The 22,931-nt window shown below is 38.7% G+C and overlaps 1 protein-coding gene across 2 annotated transcripts in view; it reads right to left on the bottom strand.

The window, feature by feature from the left end:
- LOC121507400 (transcription factor SOX-13-like) overlaps positions 1-10,617 on the bottom strand; it is a 109,178-nt gene extending 98,561 nt beyond the window's left edge. For both annotated transcript variants that reach the window (XM_041783702.1, XM_041783706.1), the window contains exon 1: positions 10,338-10,617. The gene's annotated coding sequence lies outside the window, so the exon portion shown is untranslated. The remainder of the gene's footprint in view (positions 1-10,337) is intronic.
- Between the last annotated feature and the right edge of the window lie 12,314 nt (positions 10,618-22,931).

The raw sequence follows: 22,931 nt of genomic DNA, 5'->3' as shown, positions 1-22,931 counted from the left end.
AAAACTGCTTTGTTCCTGCTGTTATTACTGAACTGAAGACACTGTAGTGATTTTTACACATTATTTATTTTACTTATCTAAATCCTTGACTTTTTTTAACCCTGGTTTAATTCAAGTGCTTTTTCATTTTTTTAAATGAATTCATTGGTGGACATTTATTTCACTTATGTGCTCTGGGTGGTGAAACCTTGAGCACCTTTATTATTCTTTCCCATCATTTTCAGCATTTTGAGGAAATTAATCATGCTTAATAGGATTTCAATAGTTTCTTTGCTCTTCTGTGTTGCTTCATGTTACATCGTTTTTGTACTTCAGCATAATGGATGTCACGATCTCGCTGACTGCAAAAAAAAAATCTACCTATGAGTACAAATAAAGCAATCTGACTGGACCTAATGTAAGACTCAAGCAATCCAAATTTGTGCAGATAATTTGTATTGTAAATTTAAGAATAATGTGGAGCACTAAAAAATAAATGATTATGTAACCAAGTTATTGAAAAATGATTTAATCTGTGGTTCTTTGATAAAGTTTAAAAGGAGCAGTGCAAGTTAAGACGAAAAGTGCCAGCACCTCCAGCTCTGAAGTTTCACTCTCAGTTGTAACACGTTGATAAAACCATCATCTGTCAGCGCGGTAATCCATCAGTCGGCCGGCTAACTGTTTTAAATCTCACAGTTCTTGTGATTCTTCCAAAGGAGACAATACAGCCAGAGGGGTTTTATTTAAAGAGATCATAAGGCTTTCCTGAACCCAGCATTGTTCTCTGTGATTGGCTCGGCCTCACACTGCGCTAAAGAAGAGGATGAGGTACACAGACACACACATACGCACACACAGACTCAGGCACAGACATAAAGACACACCATTCTTCTCCATTGTGGTGTTTCCCTGTGGACTCCTGGTTCAATAGGATTCAGAAAACAATGTCCAGAGGATATAGGGGGTCAGGAGGAGAGAGGGGGAAGAACCTTTGTCTGCTCTGCTGCCTTATGGAGACATCCGATGTATAGGACAATGTACGCACACACCCAGGACACACACATTCTCCCTTAAACATTCACACAGACTAAACACGCTGAAAACAAAACAAAAACAAACATTCAGTGTGATTAAGACGGAAATATGTTTAAGTTACATGAAATTATTTCACATAATTCAAGGCTGATAAAAGCAGTGCTTTATATTTTATTATTGCTTTTAAGTGCATTCTATAATCACTATTTCTAGGGATGCATAAATTATTGGCATGATATCAGTATTGACAGAAATTAGCCTAAAAGGCTGTTAAAATAACATGTCTGCCAATATTTATAACAAATATTTTTGGCTCTAAAAAATCTGCCAAATACTGGCCGTACAAGCAAGTTAATTTGAGGCTGGACCAACAGACCTACATTTTCTAAAGTCTTTTGCTTTATTTGTCATCATTCCTCACACTTTAAAGTCTGTTTTAAAGACTGAAATGTGTTCATTTGTTCATCCTGAAACTTTAAACTGTGTGTAAAAACTGAAGCTTTAGGTCTGGACTACATTTAAATATCAGTATGAATATCAGAGTAGGTTAAAATTAATTTGTAAATAATCATACATTGTATATTCACAAAGATCCAATATCCTGCATCCCTTATTATCATTTATGTGATTCAAACCAGGGAGAAATTAAAATATACTTGCATGCCTGGAGTAATGTGTCATTGGTAAACAGACACAGTCTGTTAAAGCCTGAAACTGTTCTGCTGCATTTGACTGATGCAGGACTTTTGAGGAAAATACTGATTTTTTGATACTGATTTGTTAAAATTGACCAAAACCATTAATAAACCATGCAAAAAAAAAGTGAATCATGGCTGCATGATAAATTTCTGTTTTCTCGTTATCTGCATCTTAAGAGCCTGAAATTATTGAAATACATATCAAAGAAATATTTCAGTTGCTTTTTCACTGAGCATGTGTACATTTCATCTGTTAAATGAGGTTAAAAAATATGTTTTTTGGACTTATTTTAGATTCAAGAGGAAAATGTTGCAAACAACATTTGCCAAAGGATGCCTTGATCACATTTTTGCTACCCATATCAATACAGATATTGATCATCTATCAGTGATATTGATCATATGTTTGTGTTTGACACAACAGCTGGTTTAACAGTTGGTCTACTAAGCTTTGTAGTGTACCAAGACCTCCTCCAGATGGCAGCATAAACAGATGAAGAGAGCACACAGGTCATCTTGTATCAACTAAAAACATGCTTTTCTTTGACTTAATAAACAGAGCAGAACAGAGGAGTCATGCACCAAGTATAAGGACGTCTAAGGACTACTGAGTTGCACTATGTGATGACTTATTCACTTCAAAATAGCACGTTTCTCAGGAAACTCTAGTTACTCTCTTTTTCAACACTGGTGGTTTAAATGTGTTGATGTGGCTTGCTTTACATTTGAACATGTCATCATGATGTTTTATTGACCTTTACCAGCAGTAATGCTGCTAACTGAACCTTAATCATAATGTACAAAATGTCACCTTGTAGGGCTGCACAGCAGCGCAGGGGTTAGCGCTGTTGCCTCACAGTCATTTCAACTGGTTCGATTCTCAGTCAGGGCCTTTCTGAGCGGAGTTTGCATGTTCTCCCCATGCACGTGTGGGTTCTCTCCGGGTACTCCGGCTTCCTCCTACCACCTAAAAAATGCTCATCAGGTTAGTTGGTGACTAAATTGGCCATAGGTGTGAATGTTAGTGTGCCTGGTTGTCTGTCTCTCTATGCAAGCCCTGCGATTCATCCAGGGTGTACCCCGCCTCTCGCCCAATTACAGCTAAGATAGGCTCCAGCCTCCCCACCACACCCAATGGGATCCGCGATACAGACAATGGATGGATGGCTGTCATCTATTTAGCTTTAATCATGCACATTTTAACATGGATTTCAACATTGGATTGATCATTTTTAACACATGAAAGTTCTGGGGATCTAACAGCAGCTTCTTTGAGTGATGGAGGGACGCTGATCCACAACAGCAGACAAGGTGACATAGATTTTATTACTCAAACTGTCAGCTGAAGGTGTGACATTTTAATCTGATCAACAACACTGACGTGCTACAAACTTATCAGTTGGCATTTCACTTATATTAAAAATACCACTGGATAAATGCTGGTGCACCACAGGTTTGATTTAAATGATGTGACCGGACAAGAGCTATAATGTTATGTCACAGGACATTAAAGACTCAAAAGCAGTATGGATAAGCAGTATGGGGTAACAGGGGGTGCTGGAGCCTATCCCAGCTGTCATTGGGCGAGAGGCGGGGTACACCCTGGACTGGTCGCCAGTCAATCACAGGGCTGACACATAGAGACAGACAAGTACCTGGAGAGAACCCCGCATGCACAGGGAGAACATGCAAACTTCACACAGAAAGGCCATGACCGGGAAGCGAACCAGGGGACCTTCTTGCTGTGAGGTAACAGTGCTAACCCCTGCACCACCGTGCAGCCCATCAAAATAAAAATCTTGTGAGGAGAAAAAAAAGATATTGTATTGCTATTTTTCCATATTATTCAGACCTACTTTAATTATTGATTTCATGTTGGAAATATCTCGCCATTTAACAGCGAAAAATATTTCATTTAGTGTGATACTGGCTCATAATAGTAATAAAACAGTAAAAATCTACTTTCCAAGCACACTATTACCTTAAAATATTAAAAAAAAAAAAAAACTGAAGGTCATTTAGCAAGACTTTAAATTCCTCTGAGTTTTTCAGCCATCTGGGGAATTTTGGTTCCTTCAAATTCAAAGAGGAGATAAACCTTTTCTGGCTAGCATCCATGTTTGAATGGGAATAAAAATCACAAAAATATGAAATGCTTTATAAATGTTATAATCATGCAACAGATGGATTTTTTCATATCCAGATGGTTAGAGGAGACCTAAAGGATTCAGGAACACCTTCATAACAGCAGTTAGTGTTGTTCAAGATAACTAACTAGTCATTTTTTGAATACCAGGTGCATGCCTCTGCACCTCTACAGTCGCAACAACACAAGAGAAATCCTGGTTTAAAGTAACATGGATCAAAACTGTTGCCTCACTTGTTTGGCTTTAAATAAACTCAGTCTGATTTAAATAATGGTTGAACTGTGATGAAGGATGTGACATCACCCAACCTGACCAACTTAGAGAGAAAAAGAGTGAACACCCAGGTCACCTTTCGTCTTCCATGAACCCGTTCACCTGTGAAGACAAAGCTCCAAACAGAGGGGGGGTCAGAGGTGAAGGGTTAAAATGCCAAGCCACTCCTAGGGATTATCCTGTGTATGTTTGTGTGTCGGGAAGAGAAGCCAAGGTGTATAGTACACACTGTAGTGATGACAGACACTCTTTGCTTTACATCTGCACTGTGCAGATCAAAGAGCATGATGGGAGCGTGTGCATGCAAGCTGCAGGATATGGAGAGACAGCATTGCCATCCTGACTATAGCACAAATAAAAGAAAGACAGAAAACAAAAGGAGTGGTGGCTGCAGCAGGGGGCGCGAAGATGGGAGCGAAGGACGAATGAAGGAAGAAAAAAAGATTGACAGAAAGAAAGGTCAGGGACTCCCCACTGTCGGACAGCTTTGTATGCAGCCAGTCACTGTAAAGACATGCAGAAACATCAAATCCACATCTACGCCGTTTAGTTCCACCCTGGCTTTGGCAGAGTCCACAGTCTCAGAATACTTTGAACGCTGCGTTTAGTGCAAGACGTTACCTCTGAGCTGATCGTGGACCTGCTGTCTGACTCCAACCTGAGGTCAAACTGACTGACTCCTACAGTCTTTTAGCACAAATAAATCCTCAACACTGATCTAGACACAGAGGTCACCCAAATCTTTTTAATACTTTATTTTTTGATGTGATGTGATGTGTTTTTAAATAGCTGTCAAACTATTTTTTCATTGCAATTAACCACTTCATTTTGATACTTAGGATGATCTACAGCATGTTTAAATTACAATTTCTTGGCACACAATTTTAAGGCAACATTGATGGCATGAAGCAATTCTTACCAGTCTTTGCTTTGGGATTTAAATGAAAGCAGAGAGGTTTTTATTTTCTGATGCTGACTTTTAGATTAATTATTCAACTGAGAGATGCACCGCTATACCAGCGTGGTCTGAAACCATCACACAGATCAGGGATGGACAGCTTTGGCTACCAACAGGGTCACATTCACTAGATTCTCAGAGGGCAGATTTGTTACAATTGTCAGATATTCTCAATTTAACCATTGTGATTATTTAAAAAAATGTAATGACAAAAAGAATATGTTGCCTTCATTATGATTAATTAAACCAACATTTATGTTTTTTTAAACTGAGAACAAACAGAAAGTGTTATTTAAATGAGCTAAACACAGAATCACATCAATTTCAAGCATTTTTTCTATGCAGTGAATATTAAAGTTACTGATTATTTCCAAAAATTACTTCCCCCTTTTTTATTTTCAAATGCATTTAGTGATGCATACAACAAAGTGTTACCAGAATAAAATGCAACCAATCATTGGCTACTAATGTCTTGAGGTGTAACGATTCATGGATGTATATCTACAGATCAACTGGTTGATTAATAGGGCTGTATTCAACCAAAGAAAGACTTGGTCAACCAAAATCGCACCCAGGTACCAACCAATCGATTGGTTGTTCAGGTAAAATAAAAAAAATAAAAAATAAAAAAAAAGATTAATAAAATAAATTTTAAAAATCACCTAGTTGGGGACCAGTTTAATCCATACAGGTTCCTTACTACTCCTGCTTGGTACTCTAAATCAGTGGTTCTCAAGTGGTGGGTCAGGACCCAAAAGTGGGTCACAGAGTAGTTTTCAGTGGGTCACGACTAAGTGTCGGGGGAAAAAAAACGGCTGCAGAAGTCCTGAAGTGCTTATTGGACATGCATAGATACCTTTTATTTTACCCTGTTTTACTGTGAAATTAGGTAAATTTAAATGTTTGATTAATATTTCAACTAATTAATCTCCTTCTCTTGCACTAAATGGCTACTTTTCCCATGATGATGAAGACATTTCACAAGTTCACTGGACAATTGGCAACAATTGACACATAATGATAGGGAAAGAGGATAGAAAAATGGTCAGTTTTGTCCCATTTCTTTTTTATATCAGGTGTTTTGGTCCAATCATGCTCAACTGCAACATAATCAATTAACTAAATATACGTTGTTGAAAACTGTTTGGAAAATTGGGCTGCAATCTGTTGTAAGATGGACTGGTGGATCCAGAGGCTGGACCAGTTAAGAACCACTGCTCTAACATAATAAGCCTTTGGAAGCATAAATACATTTTTTAGGCTTATCATGTCGTACTAAAAGAATAATTGAGAGACGATAAGCGTGCACCTTCCTTTGATCCCTGTGATCCCAGTGCGGTAACTCTTTAAACTCATAAGCCTACAAAATGACCTCAGATCATTGTTTTTTATTCAATCATAATGGTACTAATAACAAGATAACTTGATCCAGCCCACGCTGTGTCACTGACGTGCATAAAGCAGGCAGCAGGCAGAATGCAGCGTTTATTTACAGAGGTGAGAAGGAGAAAGTTCGTTCGTCAGGACTTAATGACCAGCAGACATTGTCTTTTATCTCCTCTGCTTTCTGTCTGTAAGAGAAGCTAACGCTAACGTGAACACTTTAAGGAGATTATAGAAGGAGATGATACTACGCAGCCTATTTGCCGACAGGTGACTTAAACTGACTGAGGGAGTTGATGCAGCGAGGGATGGCAGAGCGTTAGTGCTGTAAAATATCAGAAAATATCCCACTCTTCAATGCTTTGTGTGCTTCTCTACCTATAATTCCCAGAGCTGCATTGCTCCTCTGTCCCCACCAGCACGTCTCTCTGTATCAGTCAGCTGCGCACAACCGCTTCTGCTTGCTGACCACTCGTCGACCAGGGTGATCTTAATCGAACAAAAGCCTTTCGACCAATCGACCAATCGAATGGAAGCTGTCAGCCCTATTGATTAATAATCCAATCGTAACAATAGAAAGTCAAAACACTGACCTACATCGAAGTTTCAAGCACAGTGTTTTATTTTGAAATTCCTCCCATCTGCAGACAATTTCCGCCCCAGCAGGATCCTAAACAAGCTAGCGTTAGCAGCAGTTACTTAAAGTTTGCAGCTGAAGGAAAGAGGATATCGTCTCCTCTCTCAGCTGTGTGGACAGATTTCAGACAGATATAAACCAGGGCAGGCCTCTCGCTTTATGCTGCAGACCACGTCTACATTTTCATCCTGATACAACCGACGTATGAGATCGTTCATAAAAACTACTCCCCTCTCTCATTATGGCTGAAGTAGCGTGAGTGTTGTCTGATACAGGCTCTACAGATAAATGAAAAGTCTGCTGCTGCATGCCTCCTTTGACACACTGATTTTATTTCAGCATCTCATGTTAGCTTTAAAATGAAAATATAAGCAGGAGTGCATGTACAAAATGACCCAATGAAGCCCAATGATCTTTAGTTTTACAATTGCATTTACAGGAGTTCTAGTTTAGTTGCTTTCTCTGCGTAAGCAGCTCAGTTCTAAGAAACAATTAAACTACTTTTATTTCCTTAGAAATTGTTTAGAATGCTTTCATTTTGTCATTTTACTTTCTTGAGCAAAGGAATTTTAAAAAATAAATAAATAAAATCAGCTAAAAAGAATGGTTCAAAAAAAAAAAGTTAAATGTTGGTGTCACACAGGGCAAACTACTTTTGCTTTATCTATTGAGCTATCCGCAAGTTTTTTGAGTGAAATGGGATATTCAAAGAGATATTCACTATGAGAGCAGCAAGATGCCACACAGGAGAATCATTCTGCTCCCCGCTACTGGAGCGTATATACGGTGCACCTACAAGGACAAAATGGTGAGGGACTAAACTTTATCCATCAGATTTTGACCTTACTTGCATGAACACATAAAAGCTGAAAGCCCAAGGAAAACCCAGTACAATTTGTGTTATTCTAATTCTATATAAGACAAGTAGTATTGACACTTAAAAAAGTGTACATTTATTTCATAAGACAGGTGTGTGGAGAAGACTACATCCATCTTTTGCTATAAGTATAATATATTTTGCTATATTTAAATTAAAAAAAAAAAAACACTAAATATGGTAAAAGGTCTAAGGCTTGTGGAGCTTTTCTAGTTGTCTGACTACTCAAAGTGCTTTCCACTCCACATTCACACACTGATGGCAAAGGCTGCTATGTAAAGTGGCCACTGGTATGAACTAATCCCATATGCATCCGGACACATTCACACCGCTGACGCAGCATTGGGAGCAATTTGGGGTCAAGTGTCTTGCCCAAGGACACATCAGCATGTGTCTGCAGAAGCTGGGGATCAAACCACCAACCCGTCAGTCTGCAGACAACCAAATCCTCCAATCAAGCCACGATTGCGTGCCCGAGAACCCGTTTCTGTTGCCAAGGTCTTAAAAGAGATTTCAAAACCCTTTATTCCCTCTAGAACACAGGTGTCAAACTCAAGGCCCGGGGACCAAATCCGGCCCGTGGTACAGTCACACCCGGCCCACAAGATCATAATCTGTTCTTATTATAAACAGCCCTAAAATATGAGGTCTGCAGATTTCCTCCAGTATAAAAATGTAAACCGAACCTTGACGATATCAAATATCCTGAAGACATAAAAATGTGGAAAAAATAAAGAAAAAAATAATTAGAAAAAAAGAAATGTGGGAAAAGAAATTCATCTGTGTTTTCATTTAATATTTTCAATTTTGCACTGAACAATTATGACTTCAATCTATTATTTGGACTTTTATTTCATATTTCAACCTTTTAAATTTATTATTTTGACTTTTATCTCCTATTTTGACCATTTTCAATTTATTATTTTCACTTTTTATCTCATATTTTGAGCTTTTCAATTTATAATTTTCATCTATCTAATAATTTCAACTTTTTCAATTTAAAATTTTGACTTTATAAATCATATTTTGACTTTGTCAACTTATTATGTTCACTTTATATCTCATATTTTGACCTTTTCAATTTATAATTTTGACTTTTAACCTAATTGTTTGATCTTTTCAATGTATTATTTAGACCTTAACCTCATATTTTGACCTTTTAGGTGCACTATTTAAATTTTAAGTCATATTTTTGCCTTTAAAACATAATTGGGACTTTCATTTTTATATATTTGCCTTTTAAAAGCATTATTTTAACATCTAATTTTTTGTTTTGACCTTTTGAATTAAGAAATTTGACTTTTTATCTCAGATTATGAGCCTTTTAACTTATTATTTTGACTTTTTAAATCTCAAAATCCTTTATTATCAGTGCTAGTTGTTTTTTTCCCACAATTTATTACTGGCGAAAATGAGGTTAACAGTTTGGTTAAATGTGGACCCTGTTAGGCCCTCAGGTTAGACCTTAAATTCAGACTCTGGCCCCTTCTGTGATTGAGTTTGACACCCCTGTTGTAGAACTTTAATGACGTTTAAAATTCTGATACTGTGAAAAAACAACCACAGACTTTTATTTTGTTCAGTCTGGACCTCAGGCTACTGACCTACATTGGTCCTGTTCTCCACTTAAAGTAGGGACAGGTTTTCTGTACATCTACAGTCTTTTTCTTTCTCAATCTTTCCAGAATCTACACAGGGAGGACTCAAGAGCCTCCCTGACCTCTGCCTCTTCTCCTTCTCCTGAACCTTCAGAGAGAGCACCATTTCAGTGTAAATTATTCTGCAGCACTCCTAAACTTTCAGCTGAAGTGAAAGGGGAGGAAAAAAAAGGTGTTGAAGTCTTTGGGAAGATGTTGACGCCTGTACCTATTCTTGGTGAACCTGCTGATATCCACTTATTTGCATCTGCCAACAGAAGTGACATCATCATCAGCACCATCCTCTTCATCATCATCCAACATCACTAGATAATGAGTTAGCTGCCAGTGCAGAGCAGCCTTGTCAGGCTCTCATTTTGGCACATTCAGAGGAGAAAATGAAGATGTCACAGGAGAGGAAGAGTTGATGAAGTTGTTGGGAGAGGGAAAAAGGGGTTGATTGGTTTGTATTCAGACTGAAGAGAGCCAAACACCAAGTTTCAGGAAGTTTAGAGATGAAGTTATACCTAAAAAGAGCATCCCTCTAAAGATGATAGTTCAACACTTTGAGCAACGTCACGTATTCACACCTGAAGTATCCGAGATGTTGGAAGTTTAAAAAATAAGGAAACAGCGTTACTACAAGATTTTAAGTGAGCATTTAGAGTGAAAAGTAAGGTGCATTTGGCGACGATTAATCCGTCACTCACCAGTCCCGGTGCGTCCTGAGCTCCCCACGAGGGTAAAAAACTTCCGTCCTCCTCGTCTTTCTCTCCCGCTGTAATTCCTCTCCGCATTCAGAGCGCTCTGGTTTGGAACCGTGGCTGCCCCGATACGACTTCTCCTCTTCCCCTCAGAGTGGAGCAGCACGGCTGGTGGAGGTGCTGCTACGGTTGGATGTTGGTAAAGATGACGGGAAGGTGGAATGCTAGCGCCGTGCGTGAGTGTTTTGGAGTCAAAGAGCGCAGCCGTGCTCCCTCTTTGACTCCCGGTGACTTTCTGTGTGTCTGCCGCTCTGCTTCCAAACAGTCACCGTGTGCTGCGCTGCGCCCTGCCGCTCACCTCCCACTTAAAGGGAGAGGACCGATTTCAGGTGCTGGGGAGAGAACGAGAGCCAAAACAACAAAACGACTATCTGTCACTGGCTGCTTGTCTCATTAACACACATCGATCACAGTATCGATGACTATTGAATGATAAATGGAGTGTTTTTCTCCTTTTTCGCCACACTAATCAGGAATTTGACTGTTATTTTACTCAAGTTTAGAACAACTCGCTACGTTCAATACGAAAATAATTTTCCCTTGTCATATTGCATATAGTTTTATTTAATTCCCACCTTTTTTCTACTGTGGCTTTAATTTTTTTCCAGGAAGTTTTTTCATTAAGATCATCAAATAAAGTGAGAGGGACCACAAACCACACCCCCTACAAAACGCCCACTTGTGCCATTTGCTTAGTTTAAGGTTAACTTAGATTAGTGTAATAGGCCTTAATTAGCTTTAGGCTAGGTTTAGCATTTTAATTTCCACTGGTTAGATTTAGGGGTAGCTCACTGGGGTAGGTGTATATTTTGATTACATTCATAGATGGAAGTATTGGCATCCCTGGAATTTTTCCAGAAAAAAAAAACACAATTTCTCCCAGGAATTGTTGCAGTTCCGAATGTTTTTGGTATACATATGTTTATTTTTCTTTATGTGCATTGGAGCAACACAAAAAATCTGAAGAAAAAAAGACAAAATTGACATAATTTTACACAAAACTCAAAAAAATGGGCCAGACAAAATTGTTGGCACCCTCAACCTAATATTTGGTTGCACAACCCAATCACTTCCTATAACCATCAACAAGCTTCTTACACCTCTCAACTGGAATTTTGGTCCACTCTTCTTTTGCAAACTGCTTCAGGTCTCTCAGATTTGAAGGGTTCCTTCTTGCCTTCTTTTTGTGTTGTTCCAATGCACATATAGGAAATTAACATGTGTAAACCAAAAACATTTGTAATTGCAACATTTTCTGGGAGAAATTGGTGTATTTTCTGGAAAAATTCCAGGGGTGCCAATACTTTCGTCCATGACTATAATTAGCTTCCTGAGGTTAGCTTTAGCATTTAGATTCCACTGGTTAGGGTTAGAACTAATTTACTGTATGGATCGATGGGGCGTGTTTTGTAGGGGCGTGTTTTGTATGGAGCGTGGTCTGTAACGGCTGCGGCTGCAGCTAGACCCTTCTCGGAGAACCTCCACTTCACACCGGAAGTCGAATGAGCACCACCATATCTTGTCTTCTAATACCGGAAGTCACTTAAACTGAACGTCTTCTTCTTTGTTTTCTTCGTGCATTGCCGCCATGTTAATATGGGCAAGTTCGTCACATAAGGAAATACAAAATTAAAAGACAAAACTATGTGACTTTTCAGACTAACAAGCACAGCGATTGCATAACATTAATTTTACTAAATCGCTTTATGATCTAAATTCAAGTATCACTTTGCACAGATATAATATTTGACGGGAGTTTAACTTGCAGGACGCTGACGTCGCCGCCATGTTGCCAGAGGCAGGTCCGCTATGTCATTCAATACAGTAGATAAGGATTGTGCGTGTTTTCGGAATAAAAAGCTCAAATGACAAGATCACATGGATTTTAATAAATCATTTAATAAATGATCCATATAAAAATAATAACTGATAGTGAAATAGAAGTATATATAAAGAAGAAGTAAATCGTTTTTGGCAGAAGTGGTCTGGTACAATAAACGCTGAACCGAAAGTACTTCATATATATATATATATATATATATATAAAGGCCTTGTTGCAAGTAATAAAAAGGAAGCAAGGAATAAAAAGGTCAAACGACCAGATAAATATATAATATATATAAATATATATATATATAGAGAGAGAGAGAGAGAGAGAGAGAGAGAGAGATTCAAAATAAAAAAACATCCAGACATATATGAAACTGTATTATATATAAAATTATTTTATTTTACATGACGGAGTACATATTTTCATTTAACTGAAAAAATACAAGAAAGCGGATTCTGCTTTTATGTTTCACTGTCGGTTATTTTTTTAACACGGTTCATTTGTTATAAATGATTCATTAAAATCCATGCAATCATGTTGTTTGAGCTTTTTATTCAGTAAACTTGCACAATCCTTGTCTACTGTATTGAATGACAGAGCGGACCTGCCTCTGGCAACATGGCGCCAATGTCCGGCCAGCCAGTCTCCTGTCGCATATCGTGTCTGTGCTCAGTGAAACATGAATTTGGATCGTACATCGATTCATTAAAATAAATGTAATGTTATCACTTTGCTTGTTAACCTGAAAACTGGCAATTTGTTCGTCTGCTTGTATTCCCTTACCTGGCTGACTTGCCTCTGTTAACATGGTGGCAACACACAGAGAAAACAACGAAGAAAACTTTTTCAAAACGAAACACAAATAGATTGTTTTCACCACTATGTTGACAAGGTCAAATGGCTAAGTCCCATTTCAACCCCTTAACCCCTCCCCTTCCTCTACCCCTTCCCCTCGCCCCTTAAACAGAGTGGTAAGACGTACTGAAAACATTCCCTCACTTGATTGCTGTATGTCATCACACGGTGTGTTGCCAACTTTGCGACTTTGTCTTTATATTTAACGAGTTTTCAGACCCTCTAGCGACTCTTTTTAAAAAAAGCGACTTTTTCTGGTGATATTGGAGGCTGACGTTGAAAGCACGCATCATTCTTGCTCCTCTCAATGAGCAGAGGGTACTGATGTGGGCCCCTCCCCATCCCAAAGCACTCACAGGCAGGCCAGTCCCTCTCAGCTGCAGTCAGAGCAGGAGATGTTCACTTGAAACCTTTAAATGCTGGTAGACCAGCTTATGGCACTTTCTCTGTGAGTTCACTTTTATTTAATTTCTTGAATATTTTTTTCACTGTTTGTTATGTTCAGGAATAATGAGTAACTGTGGACTAAATTGTTCATAATTCAGCAGTTATGCATAATTTCTGAAACTAACAAACAATGAAACTAAAGACAAAAAAAGAAGTGATCTCACCAGGAAATGAACCTGGGTCACCTGGATCACAGATGCTTGATCTACCATTAAGGTAGTGGGTTGGCTGATAAAGGTAGTTTTCCTACAATTAGATGACGACACTTGAAGTGGTCGGGAAAAACCTTACCCACATGTATGTTAGACAATACAACATCTGGTACAGCATAGACAAAACACGAAGAGCAGGCAGCAAAACTAAGGGGAGAAAAAAGTCTGAGGTAAAGAAAACAGGCACTGTAAGAAGGGAGATGTTCACAATTTAAAGACTAATACTTTGTCAAGTATAGCATATATTATTACTAGGGCTGTAAATATTAATATATAAATACTTTTGATTAATCTTGAAATCTTAACACGTTAAAAATAATACAATTTAATCATGTGTCTAAGTTTGACCACAACTTGCTTCCACAGTCCTTCAGCACAGATGTTTACATGTTAGTTAAGATAAAACCAAAGCTGTGGGTACATGCTGCAGTGATGAACTGTCTTTACACCGAAGCAAAACGAGTCTTAAGTTCCACCTTCAGGCAAAGCACATCTTTGCTAATGTTAGCAAAGATGCTAACAACAACACGGGATCAACTCATGGTCATACCACTGTTCAGCTGCTTCAGGGCAGTTTTCTTCTTCAGCTGCTCAGATAAATGCTGAAAAGTGCTCCAAAACTTTGAGACAGTCCTGTTTGTTAACAATATTAATCCAGTGTAGAAATCCTTGGTGGAAATCTGCAAAATTTAAGTTAATCAGCGAACTAGATGAGCTGAAGATGGAAAATATGATGCGTTCAGGTCAGACATTGTGGATTTGGGTCAAACCCTCTTTTATCTTCTTTTAATTTATCTGTCTGTGTGTAGAGCACTTTGTGCTACATTTTCTTGTGTGAAAGTGCTATATAAATAAAGTTTGATTGATTTTTTGTCATTTTTGAAAAGAAAACAACTCACTGCTGTTCTTTGTTCTTTTAACGAGGAATTGTTGTCAAGTTCTGATAAAACTTACGCTTTAGCAGCATCCACGCTGAGCTCTTCTGCCATAACTGCACCGGCCTCTTGCTGCTGCTTGCTTACTTCACGACTCTGCTGCGTCTGAAAGTACTGCCCCTCGACGCTAATTGGCCCTGTCACTTTCTAACCAGGCCCAAACGGTTCAGATGGGAGCTTAACAAGATGGATTCACCAGTGAAAAACAAGGAAATGGGCGTATCCATCTGCTTTGCAAGATTAGGTAGAAATGGGACTGGCCCAGAAACTCCTCTGACTTATTTGTGCATATGGTGGATATGTTTATCAGCCGATAAAGGAAGACTGTTATATAGCCAAAAATCGTCTGTTAATATCTGCAGAAATGATTTCACTTTTTAGGTCAATATCCACTGATATGATGCTGATAACATTGTGCCTCTCTATTCAAAGCTTCTCCTCGTTGTTAACAAAGCGGAAGAATTACAGGATATACCCCAATCTAAATTCTGAATAACCCAAATGCCCAACAATTCCCATTCATCGACTCCTAGAGGTTTTCGAGAACTCAGTTACCACATCTAAATGTTTTAACGCGTCTCTTCACCGGGTGTAACACAGAGAAATAGAAAATATGCTCACTATTTGTGAAATGTCTGTTCTCTTGCTGAAAATCATCTATCTTTATTTTCTCGTACGACATTTCATGAAGACATTTTGGGACTTCATGAGGGACTTACACTATGTTTTTCTGGGGCAGCAGCCCTCTACAGGGATATTTTATGGATAATCAAAATCTATTTTAATGCTATTGCATTCACTCTTGGTCTCTACACCATTAAAACAAATATGAGGGCTAAACTTAAGTAACTTTTAAAGTTTAACCCCCAGAAAATGCTCAACTTAAATCTGTATGTCCACATAATTTAAGAAACTCAGTATAATGTGTTGTTTCAACTAGTTATTGAAGTGCACAAATACTTCAAAGTTTGTTCACTCACTGTTAATCAAGCTGGATTTTCTAAAGTGTAATTTACATTCTAAATGCACATCTTAATCATTAACAGTAGTTCTGATATATGCTTCATGTTTGATGCACACCTATATTTTGGATTTATTTTTGGGCCCCTGGGAGCACAAGGCCCCAGGTAATTACTTTTCTATACCAAACGGTAAAACTGCATGCTGGCTACAAAGACTCCTTGTACAGTACTGTATAACTGGATATGGGTGGTGAGGGTTTTGGATCACCTTTTAATTTAAGTGTTGCTGGTTTGAACCTAGCTGACCTGGGGAAAAGTGTTCATGGTCTGGTAAGATCCTGGCTTTCCATGGCAGTTACTGATTTTCCTTTAGTCTGTCTACAGACACTAAACTGAAGCTCTGAAGGCTTGCAGTTAATGTACGTATGAGTATCTACAGGGACCAGCAGCAAATCCAAATACACAACAGCAGCCCAACAATTTTTGTCTTAAAAAATGAGTTTAAAATTTTGAAGTCTGAAACTAATGCACAAACAAACAAGGCAGTTAAAACACCAATAAGGACACATTAACAGTAGATACAGAAAATAACTCTAACACATGTGAAGCCAAAGAAAGGTGAAAGAAAAGAAATGGGAAAATAATCTGCCAGTCATCACAACAGCAGCAGCCTGTGGCATCAGCTATGCATGGGTAACGTCTCAAGATAAAGTGAATTATACCGCATTCCACATTATTAAGCAAATGATATTTTTCTCTAATTTTCCAGAATATTAATGCAAATGACAGAGTATTTTTCAAGTCATCAGCCGTTAGACCATAATTCAAATGTTTTTGAACAAACTTCATAATGACAACCATTATTTTTTAAAAATAAAAACCTCAAAATGCACTGTTCCACATTATTAAGCAGGCCACAGGTTTCAAGCAATATAGGGAAGAAAAAAGTTCTCTGCTGCCGAAAAATGTCAAATAGTGTAATGCCTTGGACAAGGAATTAAAACATTAGATATTTCATGAAAAATTAATTGTGATCATCTTACTGTGAAGGAATTTGTGGCTGATTCAGAGCACAGATGGGTTCGTGCAGATAAAGGCATAATGAGAAAGGTTTCTGACAGACAAATTCATCAGATTAAATGAGCAGATGCTAAAACGCCATTACAAAGCAGCAAACAGGTATTTGAAGCTGCTGGTGCCTCTGGATTCCCACCAAACTCAAGGTGTAGGATCCTCCAGAGGCTTGCAGTCATGCATAAACCTACTATTCAGCTGCCCGATCCAATGCTCACAAGCAGAAATGGTTGCAGTGGGCCCAGAAATACATGAAGACTCATTTTCAGTCTTGTTGACTGATAAGTGCTGTGCAACCCTGGATGGTTCAGATGGAGGAGTAGTGGATGGTTGGTGGATGGCCACCGTGTCCCAATAAGGCTGTGACATCAGCAAGGAGGGGGCGGAGTCATGTTTTGGGCCAGATTCATGAGGAGAGAGCTGGTAGGCCCCTTTGGGTCCCTGAAGGTGTGAAAATGACCTCGGCAAAGAATATAGAGTTTCTGACTGACCACTTTCTTCCATGGTACAAAAAGAAGAAGAGCAGTTCCTTCTGTAGCAAATTATCTTCATCCATGACAATGCTCCATCTCATGCTGCATAGAATCCCTCTGTGTCATTGGCTGCTATGGGTATAAAGGAGAGAAACTCATGGTGTGGCCCCCATCCTCCCCTGACCTCAACCCTACTGAGAACCTTTGGAGCATCCTCAAGCTAAAGATCTATGAGGGTGGGAGGCAGTTCACATCAAAACAGCAGCTCTGGGAGGATATTCTGACATCCTGCAAAAAAATTCAGAAACTGAAACTGAAACTGTCCAAAAACTCACAAGTTCAATGGATGCAAGAATTGTGAAGGTGATATCATAGAAGGGCTCCTTAGTTAACATGGAACTTGGCCTGTTAAGATGTTTTTGATTGAAATAGCTTTGATTTCAGTAAATATGACCTCCTAATGCTGTCAATTAAAAAAATGACCATTTTCAGTTCTTTACAACCAACAAAATATTTTAAAACTCTGTCGGGCTTAATAATGTGGAACAGTGCATTTTGAGGTTTTTATTAAAAAAAAAAAAAACGGTTATCATTATGAAGTTTGTTCAAAAACATTTGAATTATGCTCTAACAGCTGATGACTTGAAAAATACTCTGACTGTCATTTGCATTAATATTTAGGAAAATGAGAGAAAAATGTCATTTGCTTAATAATGTGGAAAGCGGTGTAGAGTTTATCTAGTGGAGCATCTAAACTTTTCATCAAAGTGTCGCATGTGTCACATTTTAACTTCATTTGACCAGTCAGTGAAAATCATTTTTAACACTGGTGTTTGTCATGTTGCTGCTGCTCATATCTGGTTGTTTCTAAGTGGTTAGATAACTCAGTAACCTTGCAAAGCTCCCGTTTGAACCGTTTGGGCCCAGTTAAAAAGTGACAGGCCCAATCAGCGTCGAGGGGCAGTACTTTCGGGCACGGCAGAGTCGTGACGTAAGCAAGCAGCAACAAGAGGCCGGTGCAGCTATGGCGGAAGACATTAGCGTGGGTTCTGCTATAGCGCCAGTTTTATCAGAACTTGACGACGTTTTTTTCGTTAAAAGAAGAACAAAGAACAGCAGTGAGTTGTTTTTCTTTTCAAAAAAGACCAAAGTCATGTACTGACATGTCTGCAGTCGCCAGACATGCGTTATGCAGTTCTTTATGGAGGTTACTCCTTGGTTAGGGGCGCAGGCGCTGCTCGTTAGCGGCTCATGTGTTTTGTTGCTCTGATTGGCCTGTAAAGATGTGACGGACAGAATGTTCATCCAATCACCCTCTGAGTTTTTTTCTGTGAGTGGTTTTCTATATGGATGTGTGAAACAAATCCATCTAGCATGCTAGGTTAATAACTCAGTGGGTTACACTGCTGTCTTTAGAACAAGAGACTGATGGTTCAAACCCCAGTCTAGACCTGGTAAGTTCTCCCTTTGGTCCTTATTGCAATAAACAACTGTCTACTTCTTAGCTGTATGTTGCTTTGGACAAGAGCATTTTAAAAGCTGAAAATAGCTAATGCTAACTGCTGGTAATCCAAAACCTGTGAGGAAAGTATATGTGCAAAATATGACAATGCCTTTTGATCAGGGGTTAACTAAATCCTACACCCTAAATCTTCAGCCAGTATAAAATAAGAGTAAGACTGAGTGGTGAAATTGTCTATACTGTGAGATAATTTAACTGTACTTTATTGTTGGACAGTGAAGAATTTCTCCTGTTAGTGTAATTGATCACAGAGAACACACCGCTGACACAAACAGATGGTAAAATCTTTATCTCCCCATTATTTTCTTATTGTCCCACCTTTAAAACTATCACCAAGCCAGCCATATTTCATGCATGCAACACCTTCAGTGTTAATAAAGTGTGAATTCTGCTGCAAGACCTTAAGTTCAAACAAGGCTAACTTTGAACCATTGCATTGTTGATCTGCAGAAGGAGATGCTACGTAATGTTGGATTCAAACAGTCCTTGCTGCTCTGAATCAAAATTATACTTTTTTTTTCTAATATTTGCTCCAGTTGCTGGGGTTACAGGTGAAAGAATGACAGGACTTTCCTGCTTCTGGCAGCTGTAGTTGTGTAGCATTTGTTCACAGTGCTGTGAAAAAAGTATTTGCCCACTTTCTGATTTCTTTTTTCATATATATTTAAATTATTAGAGAAAGGTAACCTTAGCAGATACAAAGTGCAGTTTTAAAAAGCTGATTGTGTATTTTGAGGGAAAAAGTCATCCAAACCTACTGTACCTGGCCCCGCGTTAAATCATGAATTAACTGAGAATACAACATGTTCAGTTTGCCTTTCCCACTGCCAGACCTGATGAAAACAGAAATTTCTTAAACAGGACCTGTTTGGCAAAAAAGATCTCCTTTGACTAAAAGATCTCCAAAAGCAACACATCATGAATAAATTCAAGAACAGATTAGTAACATTGCCACTGACATCTATCTCTCTGGAAAGGGTTACAAAGCCATTTCTTAGGCCCTGAACTCCACTAAACCAAGGTGAGAGTCATTATACACAAATGGAGAAAATTCGGTGACTTATCTAGGAGGTCGCAGAAGAACCCAGAATGACATCTAAAGACCTGCAAGCATGACTTAACTCAGTTTAAGTCAGTGTTTATGGTTCAACAATAAGAAAGAGACTGGGCCAAAATGCCCTCCATGTGAGAGTTCCAAGGCCAAAACCACTGCTGACCAAAAAGACACAAAGCACAAAGGCTCATTTCATATTTTACAAACACATCCTGATGATCCCCAAGACTTTTCAGAAAATATTCTGTGGACTGACAGGATAGAAGGTGTTTGTTCTGTTGCATCTGGCATAAAACTAACTGCAGTTTATCAGAAGAACATCATGCCAACAGTCAAACATGGTGGTTTGATAGTCTGGGGCTGCTTTGCAGCTTCAAGACCTGGACCACTCGCCAAAACTGATGGAAACATGAATTCTGCTCTCTACCAGAAAATGCTGAAGGAGAATTTCCAGCCATCAGTTTGATGGCTACATGGCTTAAAAAAAACAAATAAATAAATAAAGTTTTTGGAGTTGCCTGTTCCAACTCCAAACTTGCGTCCAATTGAGATGCTGTGACATGACTTTCAACAGGTGGTTCATGCTTAAAAGTGGGACAAAATTCTTCCACAGTGACGTCAAAGATGCTTGCTTGTAGTTGTTGCCGTAAAGGGTGGCACCACCAGTTATTTTTGTTTTTTAACAAAGAGCCAGGAGTGTTTAGATGGCTTTTTATTCTTTTTTTAATGGAATCATCATGAAATAACTTTATACTGTATTTACTGAGGTTGTGTGTTTCTGGTATTGAAATTTGTTAGATTATATGAAACATTTAGGTTTGACAAATATGAAAAAAGAAATCAGGAAGGGGCAAAATCTGACACTGCTGCCGTGGTCGACTTCTCTTGACATGTGTACCACTGAATAATTGAAACACCTGTTTGCTACGTTTGGATCAGTAACACTGGGATTACTTTCAGGGCTGATAAACACTGTCATCACGTTTTGTTGTTGTCATCACATTATTACTTTTCATGAAGCCGGATTCCAAAAAACAGCCTGGATATGTTAAACTGACTTCCCTGTACAGGCCTCAGGAGCCTGAACAAAAATACTAATTTAACCAATATGACTTATTCTAAGGACTATTATACATGTGGGTTGTATCAGTGATGGAATGTTGGACTGAGCAAGAAAGTCAAATTAAATTAAACCTTTGATTAAAGTTCAGAGCAGTCTGCCAGTTAGTAATGATTACTGAGATAAAACCTGCTAACTCTGCCCGGTAACTGTGAGGAAGATCACAGCAAAACTTATTATCTCAGAGATGATTTAAATGAACATGCTTTATCCAATCTGGAAACAAGAAGCTGCAAGTTTAAGACCCAGTACATTACTTTGCATATCTAAATCTCCTCATCAGCTGTAGTTTCCAGTCCAGTTATCAATTTGAGATTCTTGTGCTTTCATTCTTAAGTGAATATTTTTTTTAGGTAATTGGGCTTCTTCAGTTTTTATCCATTGATAATGTCTTAGCTGCAGATATTAATCCAAAGAGGAAATTATTTTTGTTTACTAATAAACATCTTGTCCCCTACCCAACTATGCAAGAGTTTTTGATGCTTTTTTAATTGTCTGTCTAATGTCTCCAACAGACGTGCATTTATAGCAATCCTATATGTTTTTGGCATGCTGCTCTGTGCGACATGGATCTCATATGACATCAAGTTTGATGTGTGCAGACCATACAGTGACTGCAACTAAACGCAGCTGAATCGCAGGCTGCAACATACACAGATATTCAAGAATTACATGTCATCAGTGCCACATTAATGTGTCATACATGTACACTATGTCCTGTTCATCTCTATGTCATTTCTTGCTGCATTCCTATTGGTTGGTTAGTCCACGTAGGTCAAAGCTGCAGTCAAATTGTAAGATGGTCATCCTAAATTTCTGACACTGTCAGAATTTAATTCTAGGCTATCTTTGGACAATGGCTGTCTGTCAACCTGTCTCACAGTGCAGCGTTGGAGCACAATTTTAGAGCCACCACCAAAGATGTCGCCTCTATTGGTCATATACCAGGCTTTAGACCCACCGGGCTTCAGACCCCCAAACCAAAAGTATCCAATGAACATTGATATAAAAACTGAGAAAGGAAACCAAAACCTAACCAAGAAGCTGGAACTAGCTTTCTACCTATAGATGAATCTGGGAAAAAGCCACCCGTGGTTGTATGTGACAAGGTCATTGCCCCCTAAACCCAATAACTGGTTGTGCCAGCCTTGGCGGCAACAACTGCTAGCAAGCATTTGGGATAGCTGGCAATGAGTCTTTCACATCAGTGTGGAGGAATTCTGGCCCACACTTTTTGCAGAGTTGTTGTAAATCGGCCACATTGGAGGGTTTTCCAGCTTGAACTACCTGTTTCAGGTCATGCCACAGCATCAAAATTGAATTAAGTCCAGACTTTGACTATACCTCTCTAAAACCTTCATTTTGTTTTCACTAGAGCCATTCAGAGGTGGACTTACGGGTGTGTTTCTGATCATTGACCCGCTGCATTGTGAACTAATGGCCACACATTCTCCTTCAGCATTTTCTGGTAGAGAGCAGAATTCATGGTTCCATCAATCATGGTTAATGGTCCAGGTCGTAAAGCATCCCCAAACTTTCACACTACAACCCTTGTTAGACTGCTGGTATCGTGTTCTTTTGAATTTTCACCATGGAACCTCTCCCATTGATGCCATTTTTACCCAGTCTCTTTCTTATCGTTGAATCATGAACACTGAACTGTGTCAAGTGAGGCCTGCGGGTCTGCAGATGTTGTTCTGTCTTTTTTTTATCTCATGGATTCATTGATGTGCTCTTGGAGTCATTTTGAAAGGCCAGTCACTCCTGCAAAGGTTCACCAAGTTTTCTCCATTTGTGTGTAATGGCTCTCACCATGGTTCACTGGAGTCTCAAACACTTTGGAATGGATTTGTTACCCTTTCCAGATTTATAGATGTCAATGACTTCTCATTGGTTTTATCTTTTTCTAATATTATAACTGTTTGATGATGTGACACATTTAAGTGTGATAGATATACAAAAAGAAATCAGGAGGGTGGCAGTAGCTTTTCACATCACTGTATTTGATGCTCACATATTGCACTTGCCCAGTGGCTCAGTAACAAAGTTCAGTTG

Source organism: Cheilinus undulatus, linkage group 3 (genome assembly GCF_018320785.1).
Source record: "Cheilinus undulatus linkage group 3, ASM1832078v1, whole genome shotgun sequence".
In the NCBI taxonomy this organism is placed as follows: domain Eukaryota; kingdom Metazoa; phylum Chordata; class Actinopteri; order Labriformes; family Labridae; genus Cheilinus; species Cheilinus undulatus.
This window is presented reverse-complemented; position numbering and strand designations above follow the sequence as displayed.